The following is a 16,986-nucleotide window of genomic DNA, read 5'->3' as shown; positions in this document are numbered from 1 at the left end:
ACTTGTGGGGGAGCTCCAATGTTTAGGCACACAGGGGCTCTCCAAACACGACATGGTGTCCGCTAACGATTGGAGCTAATTTTCCATTCAAAAAGTCAAATGGCGCTCCTTCCCTTCCGAGCCTTGCCGTGCCACCAAACAGTGGTTTACCCCCACATATTAGGCATCGGCGTACTCAGGAGAAATTGCCCAACAAATTTTAGGATCCATTTTTATCCTGTTGCCCATGTGAAAATGAAAGAATTGAGGCTAAAAGAAATTTTGTGTGAAAAAAAAGTACTTTTTCATTTTTGCGGATCAATTTGTGAAGCACCTGAGGGTTTAAAGTGCTCACTATGCCTCTAGATAAGTTCCTTGGGGGGTTTAGTTTCCAAAATGGGGTCACTTGTGGAGGAGCTCCAATGTTTAGGCACACAGGGGCTTTCCAAACGCGACATGGTGTCCGATAACAATGGAGATAATTTTTCATTCAAAAAGTCAAATGGCGCTCCTTCCCTTCCGAGCCTTACCATGTGCCCAAACAGTGGTTTACCCCCACATGTGAGGTATCGGTGTACTCAGGAGAAATTGCCCAACAAATTATAGGATCCATTTTATCCTGTTGCCCATGTGAAAATGAAAAAATTGAGGCTAAAATAATTTTTTTGTGAAAAAAGTGTACTTTTTCATTTTTACGGATCAATTTGTGAAGCACCTGGGGGTTTAAAGTGCTCACTATGCTTCTAGATAAGTTCCTTGGGGGGTCTAGTTTCCAAAATGGGGTCACTTGTGGGGGAGCTCCAATGTTTAGGCACACAGGGGCTCTCCAAACACGACATGGTGTCCGCTAAAGATTGGAGCCAATTTTTCATTCAAAAAGTCAAATGGCGCTCCTTCCCTTCCGAGCCCTGCCGTGCGCCCAAACAGTGGTTTACCCCCACATATGAGGTATCAGCGTACTCAGGACAAATTGGACAACAACGTCCGTGGTCCAGTTTCTCCTTTTACCCTTGGGAAAATAAAAAAAATTGGTGCTAAAAGATCACTTTTGTGACTAAAAAGTTAAATGTTAATTTTTTACTTCCATGTTGCTTCTGCTGCTGTGAAACACCTGAAGGGTTAATAAACTTCTTGACTGTGGTTTTGAGCACCTTGAGGGGTGCAGTTTTTAGAATGGTGTCACTTTTGGGTATTTTCAGCCATATAGAACCCTCAAAATGACCTCAAATGTGAGGTGGTCCCTAAAAAAAATGGTTTTGTAAATTTTGTTGTAAAAATGAGAAATCACTGGTCAAATTTTAACCCTTATAACTTCCTAGCAAAAAAAAAATTTGTTTCCAAAATTGTGCTCATGTAAAGTAGACATGTGGGAAACGTTATTTATTAACTATTTTGTGTTACATAACTCTCTGGTTTAACAGAATAAAAATTCAAAATGTGAAAATTGCGAAATTTTCAAAATTTTCGCCAAATTCCGTTTTTTTCACAAATAAACTCAGAAATTATCAACCTAAATTTACCACTAACATGAAGCCCAATATGTCACGAAAAAACAATCTCAGAATTGCTAGGATCCGTTGAAGCGTTCCTGAGTTATTACCTCATAAAGGGACACTGGTCAGAATTGCAAAAAACGGCAAGGTCATTAAGGCCAAAATAGGCTGGGTCATGAAGGGGTTAAAGAAGCATAAATAAAAATATACCTAAAAAGAGTACTGGGTATTTTAACAAATATTTAATAGGTTAGAGTACAAAAAGAGAACAAAAGCTGCTGCCAATGTATGTGATCTGGTGTTAGATGGGAACTGGTAATGTGTGATTGGTGAGGACGTGGTGCAGATGTTAGATTTTTCTATGAGTGGGTGGTGGGACTGTGGAAGGTTCGAGGGTTGGAGGTGGAGCTGGGGTGGAGCCTGGGCAGAGTCCCCCAAGGGGGATAAAAAATTTTGCGGCTATGGGGCCCCAAAATTCCGGGTGGCAGCCCTACTGAGGTAGGCCTGTGTAGGGGAGAGTATTAGTGCTCTGGATTCATCATAATTTCTGGGCTTAACTGAAGCTTCAGTGACCTACCTCCTATTTTAAATACTGAGCCTGTGCATTTAATATTCTGGTCTTCAAAAAAATAAATTTAGTGGCAACAAAATGGCGCCGCCCACTGTGTTGTGAGAACTAGTGCAGAAGCGTTGCTATGTTCTGTGGTGACAGTTTCCTCCTCTTGTGTGTGCTCTCACACAGGTACTCAGGACACAGTGGGCTGCGGATCTCCTGGCCTAGGGGGCAGACCCTCTCATGGTACGGTCATGGTTGAGAAAAACATTTTGCCAGGCTGCTCCTCTATATACATTTACAACAGCAAAATGTCTCACTGCTTCACATTGGAAACAAACTGCACCAACTGTAGGCGAGCCTAAAGCATGGATTAAACAAACAACAAAACAATGATTATATGGAAAGTCTCATGGCTTCTATTAATAATCAAGTTGAAATTTTAAACCTATCTGGCTAAAATAGATGTAAAGGTCAAGAAACACTGATGCTTTTAGATATTTGCACATGCCTAGACCTTTTTTTCTCTCTTTCCCCTATATTGTCCATTATAAGAGTTGTGTTTTGGTAAAGTATTGTTACCATTGTTCATTGCTGTTTTCAAATGCATCTTCTGATATCTTTATGTAAGAAGTTCTCCCTCAATGAATCATCTTTGAATACCAGATTATGAAAGAGGAGTAATTTAGGAGGGTAATTGCAAATATCTGTACAGAAACAGGAAAAAAAAAAAAATAGTAGTACTATAAAGCTAAACCCCCACCCAGAGTCAAAATCACAGTCAAAACCGGCAAGTGCAAAATAAAAGTCCCTACATGGTGATGTTAAATGTTTTCTTGATAGAAAACCAATTTTTTTCCACTTAAAGGGAACTTGTCACCCCCAAAATGGAAGTTGAGCTAAGCCCACCGGCATCCGTGGCTTATCTACAGCATTCTGGAATGCTGTGGATAAGCCCCCGATGTAACCTGAAAGATGAGAAAAAGAGGTTAGATTATACTCACCCAGGGTGGTCCCGTTGTGGTCCGGTCTGACGGGCGTCGCGGTCCGGGGCCTCCTATCTTCTTACGATCACGTCCTCCTCTCATCTTCATGCCGCAGGCGTACTTTGTCTGCCCTGTTGAGGGTAGAGCAAAGTACTGCAGTGTGCAGGCGCCAGGAAAGGTCAGAGAGGCCTGGTGCCTGTGCACTGCAGTACTTTGTCTGCCCTGTTGAAGACAGAACAAAGTACACCTGCGCCGGAGCGTGAAGACAAAAAGAGGACGTCATCATAAGAAGATGGGAGGCCCCAGACTGGACCGCGATTCCCATCGGATCGGACTGCCCGCATGAGTATAATCTAACCTCTTTCTCATCTTTCAGGATTCATCGGGGGGCTTATCTACAGCATTCCAGAATGCTGTAGATAAGCCCTTGATGCCGGTGGGCTTAGCTCAACTTCCATTTTGGGGGTGACAAGTTCCGTTTAAGTTTCATCTTTATTAAAGAGGTTCAAAGATTATCACTACAGAAGCTCAATGAGGCAAACAAAAACTCCCAAAAATCTGACCATTACCCTACTGGGGTAAAGCCCTGCTACTGCTGCAGTGATTTTGTACAGGCTGCAGCCAACAATGACTGAGCTCAGCATCTTGCACTGTTTACTTCAGCATGGCATTAAGACTGTGGAGTCTGTTCTCTAAGAGGGCAGATCCTTTGATCCCCGTTTTTCTGTTTCTCTTGACAAGTGGTGACTTCATAAAAGAACTGTACAAGTGCATAACTTTTATTTTCATCATAAAATGAAAAGGATAACGCTTGTCTTAATCCTAGCAGTATCAACCTAAGGCGATGGTCACACTAACAGTATTTGATATCAGGATGTGTAAGCTAAAACCAGGAGTGGGTGAGAAATGCAGAAGCAGTGACGTGTTTCTAGTATACTTTTCCTCTGATTGCTCCACTTCTGGTTTTGGCTTATAAATACAGAGGTAAAATACTGACCAAATACTGATGTGACCCCAGCCCAAAACGAGCCATAACAATAAATCCATCTAGCTAGTAATGTTGATGTATTTAATTCTGCTTAACCTCTTCCCGACATGCGCCGTACTAGTACTGATCTGCAGGAACCAAGTTCCTGCAAACCGCAGTACTAGTACGGCGGCACGATCGCACGGTCTCAAAGTGAGCACCGCTGCGATTGCGTGCGGGTGTCAGCTGTATGTGACAGCTGACACCCTGCAGCAATGCCCACGATCAGCGCTAGCACCGATCGTGGGCATTTAACCCCTCTGATGCCGCTGTCAGTAGTGACAGCGACAGAGGCGCATCGCACAGGGATGGGGGCTCCCTGCGATCTCCCACTGGAACAACGGGATGCGATTGCGTTGTTCCAGTGTTCTGGAAGGACTACCCGGATCCAAAATGGTTGTGGGGCCCCTTCTGGGTCCTTCACTGAGGTGGCTTGCCGGCGTCTGCTGAGAGCAGGAGCTGGAAAGCCTCCTGCACTGCCTGTCAGATCGCTGATCTGACACAGTGCTATGTAAAGTATCAGATCAGAGATCTGATGAAATATAGTGATGTCTAGTGTTGAGCATTCCGATGCTGCAAGTATCGGGTATCGGCCGATACTTGCTGTATCGGAATTCCGATACCGGGATTCCGATACTCTTGTGGTATCGGGTATCGGGTATCGCAACAACATTAATGTTAAAATGTGTAAAAGAGAGAATTAAAATAAAAAATATCGCTATACTCACCTCTCCGACGCAGCCGGGACTTCAGCGAGGGAACCGGCAGCGTTGTTTGTTTAAAATTCGCGCTATTACTTGGTTACGTGAATTCCCGGCTTGTGATTGGTCAGGTCGGCCACGTTGCCGGGACGCGGACCAATCACAGCAAGCCGTGACGAAATTACGTCACGGCTTGCTGTGATTGGTCAGGGCGGCCATATTGCCGGGACGCGGACCAATCACAAGCCGTGACGTCACGGGAGGCTGGACACGCGCCCATTTTAAAATGAGCGCGTCCAGCCTCCCGGCTTGTGATTGGTTGACCGCGGCGCAACCAATCACAAGCCGTGACGTCACGGGAGACTGGACACGCGCCCATTTTAAAATGAGCGCGTCCAGCCTCCCGGCTTGTGATTGGTTGACCGCGGCGCAACCAATCACAAGCCGTGACGTCACGGGAGGCTGGACACGCGCCCATTTTAAAATGAGCGCGTGTCCAGCCTCCCGTGACGTCACGGCTTGTGATTGGTCAGGGCGGCCATATTGCCGGGACGCGGACCAATCACAGCAAGCCGTGACGTAATTTCGTCACGGCTTGCTGTGATTGGTCCGCGTCCCGGCAACATGGCCGACCTGACCAATCACAAGCCGGGAATTCACGTAACCAAGTAATAGCGCGAATTTTAAACAAACAACGCTGCCGGTTCCCTCGCTGAAGTCCCGGCTGCGTCGGAGAGGTGAGTATAGCGATATTTTTTATTTTAATTCTTTCTTTTACACATTTATATGGTTCCCAGGGCCTGAAGGAGAGTTTCCTCTCCTTCAGACCCTGGGAACCATCAGGAATACCGTCCGATACATGAGTCCCATTGACTTGTATTGGTATCGGGTATCGGTATCGGATTGGATCCGATATTTTGCCGGTATCGGCCGATACTTTCCGATACCGATACTTTCAAGTATCGGACGGTATCGCTCAACACTAGTGATGTCCCATCCTGGGGGAAAAATAGAATGTATAAATGTATAAAAAAAACAAATCCCCAAATAAAGAAAAAATAAATATTTTTCAATATATCCATTTATGCAAATCAAAATAAAATAAATAAAAGTACACATATTTGGTATCGCCGCGTCCGTAACGAACTGCTCTATAAAACTAATCCACTAGTTAACCCCTACAGTGAACACCGCAAAAAAAAAATAAACGAGGCAAAAAAACAATGCTTTATCAAACTGCCGAACAAAAAGTGCAATAAAATGTGATCAAAAAGACGGATATAAATAACCATGGTACCGCTGAAAACATCATCTTGTCCCGCAAAAAAAGCCACCATTGTTGAATATTAATTATTAATTGAATTTTTCTTATTCTCAATTCTGTACTGAGCACATTGCTTCTTGCTGACATTACAAAAAGATATTTGTGTGTATGTAGCTCAGAGTATAAGCCAACACCATATAAAGGGAACACGTGGTCTGTGAGACACATATATAAACAGCTCTTAAGAGGGTGGGGGCAGCTGTCACATGGGGGCTGTCACCTCCAGCCTTCACCATCATTCTCAATGGACATCACACAAGTCACACAAGGAAGGAACAGCTGGTAGCCATGATGACTTCACACAGACAGACGGCTTTTACCATTAAGAAGATAAAGAAAGAATGCGGCACTCACCCGACTTCTTCAACTATTAATCATCCTTTATTGAACGTGGCATGACATACCAAACTTGGCACGATACAGGTTACGGCATGGAGAGGGAGCAGTGGGGGAGTGTGCAGAGACAAGTCCGTCTTGTCTCTGCACACTCCCCCACTGCTCCCTCTCCATGCCGTAACCTGTATCGTGCCAAGTTTGGTATGTCATGCCACGTTCAATAAAGGATGATTAATAGTTGAAGAAGTCGGGTGAGTGCCGCATTCTTTCTTTATCTTCGTTTACATGTGAACTTTTCACTCTCATTGCGGAGCACCGCCCTAGCTTCAACAGAAGCTGAGTCCGTCTGACCCTTTGAAGAAGGGATTAGCCTCACAGCTGGATTGTTTTAATGACAGCTCGTTTCAGTGCCGGCCATGTGTTGTTTTACCATTAAGAACTTTGGGAAAGATGAGTAACAAGCTCTGATATTTACAAATGGACAATCTGTTCGTAACTATTTCATCTATTTTGTTTTGCTGCAACGTGGTTTTTCTGTGGACAATTCAATAAACCACTATATTTTTTATGAAAATATCATGACTTTTTTTTTTAAGAGTAATGCACCTGGTAAAGTCCTGATTAAATAAATGTACAAAATAAGCATATTTAACATTGGCCAAGCCAGCCAGTTTTGATTTTTTGTGCTATTTTTGTGTGAATTTCCTTCACCTTGCACACGGGGGAAGAGAGAAGAGCTTCGCTAGATGTTGTGCAAGTTTCCAGGAATTCCACTACAAAACTTCAAGTCACAAAGATTTCACAAGAACCTATGAGTAACAGAGCTTAACAGGTGTCAGACGGATTGACAAGCACTAGCATTGGAAGTGCTGAAAATAGACGTGCTGATGATCAGAGCCAAGCGTACAGCAATAGGAACTACAAGCTGAGATATTTCAAGGTAAGAAAAATGGATATAAAGGGCACCTGTCACCCCGTTTTTTGAAGATGAGCTAAAAATACCGTTAAATAGGGGCAGAGCTGGGCGTTACATTAGTGTCTTTGTGTGCCTTTATAACCTACCTATGCTGCTGAAATACCTTTGTAAAGTCGCCGTTTTCTGCTGTCACTCACGCTGGTCTGGTCATATGGGTGTGGTGACAGCGCTGTTTCTCCCCCCAAAACCTGCTCATCATTACGTTGGTGGCGTAGTGGTGTGCGCATGTCCAAAGCGAAGATCCACTGCCCAGGAGATTCAAAACAGCGCGGTCTTCGCTATTCGCAGTTTACCGGTGGGCGCGGCCATCTTTCCTGTGGCCGCGCGTGCACAGATGGAGCACTCTGCTGCCCGGGGCTTCAGGAAAATGGCCGCCGCGATCTCCATCTGCGCATGCGCGGAATCCCGCGTCCATTTTCCTGAAGCCCCGGGCAGCAGAGCGCTCCATCTGCGCACGCGCGGCCACAGGAAAGATGGGCGCGCCCACCGGTAAACGGCGAATAACGAAGACCGCGCTGTTTTGAATCTCCTGGGCAGTGGATCTTCGCTTTGGACATGCGCACACCACTACGCCACCAACGTAATGATGAGCAGGTTTCTGGGGGAGAAACAGCGCTGTCACCACGCCCATAGGACCAGACCAGCGTGAGTGACAGCAGAAAACGGCGATTTTACAAAGGTATTTCGGCAGCTTAGGTAGGTTATAAAGGCACACAAAGACACTAATGTAACGCCCAGCTCTGCCCCTATTTAACGCTATTTTTAGCTCATCTTCAAAAAACGGGGTGACAGGTTCCCTTTAATTAATACGTATTCCAAGTCAAGTCAGATGGAATTTGTAAGTTTGTACAAATCTAGATTAGATTTGCTATCTTGCAAATAAAGAAAGCCAAAATATTTCTAGAGTTAGATTCTAAGCTAATATCTAGAAAAAAAAGAAAAAGAGCAAATTAAAAATGTTTTACATATGGTTTATGTATTTCACAAGTTTGTTACAGAGAAGTCCAAAAAAGACTGTGTAGAAAGAATTTCTAAGGAAATGAAAATTAATGATGTTCCCAAGATTGACTGTAATGTGGAGAGTGAACAAGATGTGACACACGTGTCTGTAATGGCCACTCAAGGTGACCTTGTGTCTCATGATGAAAAACAAGATGGAGGAAACGTAGGAGACATGACAACTGACAAAGATGATGTACAAGAAACAAATGTACATGGGTCACTAAAAATAGAAGATGACGCAGAGGCCCAACTCCAAACTAAATCTAGGAAAATCTTGTTAAAATTATGCAAAATCATTCTTGCATATGATAAAATCCATGTGTGCAGAAATTCAGAGATATTTGAGAGTTTTGCTGATAAGTTTAATTTGACTAATGAGGAGAAAAATCAGTTGTTTAACCCCTTCCCGACATTTGACGTACTATCCCGTCGAGGTGGGGTGGGCCCGTATGACCGCCGACGGGATAGTACGTCATACGCGATCGGCCGCGCTCACGGGGGGAGAGCGGCCGATCGCGGCCGGGTGTCAGCTGCATATCGCAGCTGACATCCGGCACTATGTGCAAGGAGCGGTCACGGACCGCCCCCGGCACATTAACCCCCGGCACACCGCGATCAAACATGATCGCGATGTGCCGGCGGTGCAGGGAAGCATCGCGCAGGGAGGGGGCTCCCGGCGGGCTTCCCTGAGACCCCCGGAGCAACGCGATGTGATCGCGTTGCTGCGAGGGTCTTACCTCCCTCCCTGCCTGCTCCAGACCCGGATCCAAGATGGCCGCGGATCCGGGTCCTGCAGGGAGGGAGGTGGCTTCACAGAAGCCTGCTCAGAGCAGGCACTGTGAAGCAGCCTGCACTTCTCGCAGATCGGTGATCTGTCAGAGTGCTATGCAAACTGGCAGATCACCGATCTGTATTGTCCCCCCCTGGGGCAAAGTAAAAAAAAAAAATTTCCAAATGTGTAAAAAAAAATTAAAAAAAATATTCCAAAATAATGAAAAAAAAAAATATATTATTCCCATAAATACATTTCTTTATCTAAATATATAAAAAAAACAATAAAAGTACACATATTTAGTATCGCCGCGTCCGTAATGACCCGACCTATAAAACTGGCCCACTAGTTAACCCCTTCAGTAAACACCGTAAGAAAAAAAAAAAAAAAAACGAGGCAAAAAACAACGCTTTATTATCATACCGCCGAACAAAAAGTGGAATAACACGCGATCAAAAAGACAGATATAAATAACCATGGTACCGCTGAAAGCGTCATCTTGTCCCGCAAATAACGAGCCACCATACAGCATGATCAGCAAAAAAATAAAAAAGTTATAGTCCTGAGAATAAAGCGATGCAAAAATAATTATTTTTTCAATAAAATAGTTTTTATCGTATAAAAGCGCCAAAACATAAAAAAATGAGATAAATGAGGTATCGCTGTAATCGTACTGACCCGAAGAATAAAACTGCTTTATCAATTTTACCAAACGTGGAACGGTATAAACGCCTCCCCCAAAAGAAATTCATGAATAGCTGGTTTTTGGTCATTCTGCCTCACAAAAATCGGAATAAAAAGCGATCAAAAAATGTGACGTGCCCAAAAATGTTACCAATAAAAACGTCAACTCGTCCCGCAAAAAACAAGACCTCACATGACTGTGGACCAAAATATGGAAAATTTATAGCTCTCAAAATGTGGTAACGCAAAAAATATTTTTTGCAATAAAAAGCGTCTTTCAGTGTGTGACGGCTGCCAATCATAAAAATCCGCTAAAAAACCCGCTATAAAAGTAAATCAAACACCCCTTCATCACCCCCTTAGTTAGGGAAAAATAAAAAAAAAGTATTTATTTCCATTTTCCCATTAGGGCTAGGGTTGGGGCTAGGGTTAAGGCTACAGTTAGGGTTGGGGCTAAAGTTAGGGTTAGGGTTTGGATTACATTTACGGTTGGGAATAGGGTTGGGATTAGGGTTAGGGGTGTGTCAGGGTTAGAGGTGTGGTTAGGGTTACTGTTGGGATTAGGGCTAGGGGTGTGTTTGGATTAGGGTTTCAGTTATAATTGGGGGGTTTCCACTGTTTCGGCACATCAGGGGCTCTCCAAACGCGACATGGCGTCCGATCTCAATTCCAGCCAATTCTGCGTTGAAAAAGTAAAACAGTGCTCCTTCCCTTCCGAGCTCTCCCGTGTGCCCAAACAGGGGTTTACCCCAACATATGGGGTATCAGCGTACTCAGGACAAATAGGACAACAACCTTTGGGGTCCAATTTCTCCTGTTACCCCTGGGAAAATACAAAACTGGGGGCTAAAAAATAATTTTTGTGGGAAAAACAAAGATTTTTTATTTTCACGGCTCTGCGTTATAAACTGTAGTGAAACACTTGGGGGTTCAAAGTTCTTACAACACATCTAGATAAGTTCCTTGGGGGGTCTAGTTTCCAAAATGGGGTCACTTGTGTGGGGCTTCTACTGTTTAGGTACATTAGGGGCTCTGCAAACGCAATGTGACGCCTGCAGACCATTCCATCTAAGTCTGCATTCCAAATGGCGCTCCTTCCCTTCCGAGCCCTCCCATGCATCCAAACGGTGGTTCCCCCCACATATGGGGTATCAGCGCACTCAGGACAAATTGGACAACAACTTTTGGGGTCCAATTTCTCCTGTTACCCTCGGGAAAATACAAAACCGGGGGCTGAAAAATATTTTATGTGGGAAAAATTTTTAGTTTTATTTTTACGGCTCTGCATTATAAACTTCTGTGAAGCCCTTGGTGGGTCAAAGCGCTCACCACACATCTAGATAAGTTCCTTAGGCGGTCTACTTTCCAACATGGTGTCACTTGTGGGGGGTTTCTACTGTTTAGATACATTAGGGGCTCTGCAAACGCAATGTGACGCCTGCAGACCATTCCATCTAAGTCTGCATTCCAAATGGCGCTCCTTCACTTCCGAGCCCTTCCATGCATCCAAACGGTGGTTCCCCCCCACATATGGGGTATCAGCGCACTCAGGACAAATTGGACAACAACATTTGGGGTCCAATTTCTCCTGTTACCCTCGGGAAAATACAAAACTGGGGGCTAAAAAATAATTTTTGTGGGAAAAAATTTTTGTTTTATTTTTATGGCTCTGCATTATAAACTTCTGTGAAGCCCTTGGTGGGTCAAAGTGCTCACCACACATCTAGATAAGTTCCTTAGGGGGTCTACTTTACAACATGGTGTCACTTGTGGGGGGTTTCTACTGTTTAGATACATTAGGGGCTCTGCAAACGCAATGTGACGCCTGCAGACCATTCCATCTAAGTCTGCATTCCAAATGGCACTCCTTCCTTTCCGAGCCCTCCCATGCGCCCAAACAGTGGTTCTCCCCACATATGGTGTATCATCGCACTCAGGACAACTTGGACAACAAATTTTGGGGTCCAATTTCTCCTGCTACCCTTGGGAAAATACAAAACTGGGGGCTAAAAAAATAATTTTGTGGGAAAAAATTTTTGTTTTATTTTTACGGCTCTGCATTATTAACTTCTGTGAAGCCCTTGGTGGGTCAAAGCGCTCAAAACACATCTAGATAAGTTCCTTAGGGGGTCTACTTTCCAAAATGGTGTCACTTGTGGGGGGTTTCAATGTTTAGGCACATCAGTGGCTCTCCAAACGCAACATGGCGTCCCATCTCAATTCCTGTCAATTTTGCATTGAAAAGTCAAACGGTGCTACATCCTTTCCGAGCTCTCCCATGCGCCCAAACAGTGGTTTACCCCCACATATGGGGTATCAGCGTACTCAGGACAAATTGTACAACTTTTGGGGTCCAATTTCTCCTGCTACGCTTGGAAAAATACAAAACTGGGGGCCAAAAAATAAGTTTTGTGGGAAAAAAAAGATTTTTTATTTTCACGGCTCTGCGTTGTAAACTGTAGTGAAACACTTGGGGGTTCAAAGTTCTCACAACACATCTACATAAGTTCCTTGGGGGGTCTAGTTTCCGATATGGGGTCACTTGTGGGGGGTTTGTACTGTTTGGGTACATCAGGGGCTCTGCAAATGCAACGTGACGCCTGCAGACCAATCCATTTAAGTCTGCATTCCAAATGGCGCTCCTTCCCTTCCGAGCTCTGTCATGCGCCCAAACAGTGGTTCCCCCCCCACATATGGGGTATCAGCATACTCAGGACAAATTGGGCAACAACTTTTGAGGTCCAATTTATCCTGATACCCTTGTGAAAATACAAAACTGGGGGCTAAAAAATCATTTTTGTGAAAAAAAAAGAATTTTTATTTTTACGGCTCTGCATTATAAACTTCTGTGAAGCACTTGTTGGGTCAAAGTGCTCACCACACATCTAGATAAGTTCCTTAGGGGGTCTACTTTCCAAAATGGTGTCACTTGTGGGGGGTTTCAATGTTTAGGCACATCAGGGGCTCTCCAAATGCAACATGGCGTCCCATCTCAATTCCAGTCAATTTTGCATTGAAAAGTCAAATGGCGCACCTTCCCTTCCGAGCTCTGCCCTGCGCCCAAACAATGGTTTACACCCACATATGGGGTATCAGCGTACTCAGGACAAATTGCACAGCAATTTTTGAGGTCCAATTTCTTCTCTTACCCTTGGGAAAATAAAAAATTGGGGGCGAAAAGATCATTTTTGTGAAAAAATATGATTTTTTATTTTTACCGCTCTGCATTATAAACTTCTGTGAAGCACTTGTTGGGTCAAAGTGCTCACCACACATCTAGATAAGTTCCTTAGGGGGTCTACTTTCCAAAATGGTGTCACTTGTGGGGGGTTTCAATGTTTAGGCACATCAGGGGCTCTCCAAATGCAACTTGGCGTCCCATCTCAATTCCAGTCAATTTTGCATTGAAAAGTCAAATGGCGCTCCTTTCCTTCCGAGCTCTGCCATGCGCCCAAACAGTGGATTACCCCCACATATGGGGTATCAGCGTACTCAGGACAAATTGTACGACAAATTTTGGGGTCTATTTTCTCCTGTTACCCTTGGTAAAATAAAACAAATTGGATCTGAAATAAATTTTGTGTGAAAAAAAGTTAAATGTTCATTTTTATTTAAACATTCCAAAAATTCCTGTGAAACACCTGAAGGGTTAATAAACTTCTTGAAAGTGGTTTTGAGTACCTTGAGGGGTGCAGTTTTTAGAATGGTGTCACACTTGGGTATTTTCTATCATATAGACCCCTCAAAATGACTTCAAATGAGATGTGGTCCCTAAAAAAAAATGGTGTTGTAAAAATGAGAAATTGCTGGTCAACTTTTAACCCTTATAACTCCGTCACAAAAAAAAATTTTGGTTCCAAAATTGTGCTGATGTAAAGTAGACATGTGGGAAATGTTACTTATTAAGTATTTTGCGTGACATATGTCTGTGATTAAAGGGCATAAAAATTAAAAGTTGGAAAATTGCGAAATTTTCAAAATTTTCGCCAAATATTCGTTTTTTTCACAAATAAACGCAAGTTATATCGAAGAAATTTTACCACTATCATGAAGTACAATATGTCACGAGAAAACAATGTCAGAATCGCCAAGATCCGTTGAAGCGTTCCAGAGTTATAACCTCATAAAGGGACAGTGGTCAGAATTGTAAAAATTGGCCCGGTCATTAACGTGCAAACCACCCTTGGTGGTGAAGGGGTTAAAATGTGGCTTCCAGTAACTTTTTCCAGAAGGTTCTCATTAAAAATGCAGAGTGATGAGTTCCATGAAGAAATGACTGATGTAGAAAGATTAAAAATTTTGATATTCTGAGGATTAAAAGAAAATTATCCAGATATTAATATTCTTCTAAAATTGAAGATTGGCCGGAAAGAATGTACTTTTACATTCATGTCCATATTTGAAAGGTTGTACAAAACGGTCATTACAAATTTGAATAAACAATCAATGATAAATTGTTTTGTAAACAAATTTGGATTCCTAAATCCTGCATCTCGTGTTATTGCGTCACAAAAAGATTCTTTATTTGAATGTGCGCAACCCCTTGATTTTTCTAGAAAACATGAGAATCTTGAAAGGAAATCAAATTGTACTAAAACAGACATAATTAAATCTTATCAGAAACCAAAATCAAAATGTCCAAAATTGACCCAAAATCACATCTATGAAGTACGAAGAAAATTACATATTTGTTATAAGCCCTATAAAGAAATGATTCAAGAGTCTTCTACTGAAGCTGCTTTGAAAGGGTTAAAAGTTGACGGGCCAGATCTGTCTGTAAAGATGGCGGAAATTGACAGACAAACAGTTGAGCATAAGAAGTGAACTGAACACTTCATTATCACAGCTCTTAAAAAATTCCATAAGTCTAAAAATGGCAATTTTTCAACAGATTACACTGGGGAACACAATTTTTTAAGAGTTAGGTCAGACAACTGTTCTTAAATAATTTTTGGATGCTGAATCCAGAAATGATCTCAGTTTTTCTCTATCACGTCAAGTTTTTGAACTATAAGATTTTTGTCTTCTCAAAACTATGTAAACTACTGTACCTAAAAAGTGTTTTGTTTTTTTTTAAATAGTACAAATATGAACAAAAAATGAAATATATAAGAAATAGGCATGACAAAGTTGTGACTACTCTTACAAGTTGCCACGTAGCTCTATATGAGTCGAATTGTAATCAGATAAGTCTTATTGCAGATATCAGTGCAATTGTGCTTCTCTGGCAGGTAAGTTGTGTAGGAAAAACTTGACGTGCTAGAAAAAAACTGACTACATTTTTGGAATCAGCATGCCAATTTTAGTATAAATCAGGTCAAAAACCTAACTCAACAGCAAATTTTTTTCAAATTGTTCCCCTGTGTTATCGACAGAGATAAATTTTGGTTTAGGAATTTGCTAAAAATGTAACTATATTATATGTGTAAATGAGTTATGCAATATATTATTTAATATGTAATTATTTTATACAATATAATTCTGCAGTTATATATATAATATAGTATACAAATATGCTACAGTATTTACTGTATAAGTAGAGATTATTTTAACTGTTTTTATACGTATAATGAAATAATTAATATTTACTCCAGTAATAATACTTAGAATTACATTAAATACATTTAATATATACATATAAGATATTTATTTTGTTTTTGAATAAATATGAAATTAATCTTTATCTTTTATTTTTTCTTAGTTTTCATTTCAAAGCAGGAATTGAACAAAAAACCTCTTACGTGGATTTATGTCTTTATTTACATAGGAAGTTATAATAACTGCATGATTTTATATATTTAACACTTAAAATTTTAGATTGTTACGGGAAAAAAATTACAGTACACAAATTTTAGATTGTTAGTTATGTATTATTTCTTTTGTTTCCTCCACTGCATGGCATGACATGTCACACCCATTTCAATTTAGAGCTGTAGGACGAATCTTTAGGCTGCCATCACACTAGCAGTATTTGGTCAGTATTTTACATCAGTAAAGAGCCAAGACCAGGAGTGTGTGATAAATACAGAAGTGGTACAAATGTTTCTATTATACTTTTCCTCTAATTGTTCCACTCCTGGTTTTGGCTTACAAATACTGATGTAAAATACTGACCAAATACTGCTAGTGTGACGGCAGCCTTAGAAGCTCCTCAACCTTTGCAAGTCAAATGGATTCAGTTACAGGCCCTGTGCCATATATAGCTGTAGAACAAATGCTCAAGTTTTTATGAGTCCTAACTATAGGTTAAGACAAAAATGGTAGTTAATCTGTATCTGGGGAATATTCAAAGAAATATTAAATTTAATAGTTTACAATGCACATTGATAATTAGGATACAATATTTTGGGTTAATATACATGTATTCTTATTCTTTGTATGTTATAATAGATGAATGTGGATAAAATCCGCACTGCTGTGACAAATAATGGATCCAGATATAGTTGTAAGGTGTTCGGGTGGTTTATTCAACGCGTTTCGAAGCTCATGGCTTCTTCTTCAGGAAGTTTCCACACAAAGATATGACACATGGTACTGTTTCCTCGCTTATATACATACAAAATTCAAATAACGGCGCCAAGCAGTCTTCTGACATGTGACAGTGTCAAAGTTCAAAAAAGCCGTATTACATTAAAATAAGCTGTTTTTAACATGTTCGTAAATCGTTAATATCATGATTACAATTGATGAACAATTTGATACAATTTCAATCATTTTTCAGAGTCCAGGACAGAAGAAAAATACAAAATAAAACGTGTGCGAAATGACGGGACAAGAACTTGTTTGGGGGGTATAAACACTCCCCATTCTGCTCCCTCCACTATCCATATCGCTACGAGATAAGTTGTTCCTGATGAATGAAATCGGCCAACACCCTTCTATATAAAATTCATGTATATTTGCAATTGTTTATTAAATAATGTTTTAAAGTAAAATTAAAGATAAAAATTAATAAAATATAGCAATAAAATTCTCCTTTTGGGTTTATTTTTTCTTCTTTAATGTGTTGTTCTAATAAGGTACTAATTTTGATAATTGTGAAATTTTTAAAATCAATGATAAAATAATCATTATATCCTCACTTGGAGCGAACCATGGAGAATTCCTTCTGTCATTCTCGTGGGCCAAAGTATAAATGAAGTACCCGTGAACG

The 16,986-nt window shown here is 41.5% G+C and overlaps 1 long non-coding RNA gene across 2 annotated transcripts in view; it reads left to right on the top strand.

Moving 5' to 3' along the window:
• Nucleotides 1-16,720, top strand: part of LOC143782264 (uncharacterized) — a 59,302-nt gene extending 42,582 nt beyond the window's left edge. The window contains exons 4-5 of one of the 2 annotated variants that reach the window (XR_013216912.1): nt 16,224-16,364; nt 16,555-16,720. This is a non-coding gene — a long non-coding RNA (uncharacterized LOC143782264). Of the gene's footprint in view, nt 1-16,223 lie in introns of both variants that reach the window. The other variant, XR_013216911.1, reaches the window with a different exon arrangement.
• Nucleotides 16,721-16,986: the final 266 nt, after the last annotated feature.

This window comes from Ranitomeya variabilis, chromosome 6 (assembly GCF_051348905.1).
Source record: "Ranitomeya variabilis isolate aRanVar5 chromosome 6, aRanVar5.hap1, whole genome shotgun sequence".
NCBI lineage: Eukaryota > Metazoa > Chordata > Amphibia > Anura > Dendrobatidae > Ranitomeya > Ranitomeya variabilis.
This window is presented reverse-complemented; position numbering and strand designations above follow the sequence as displayed.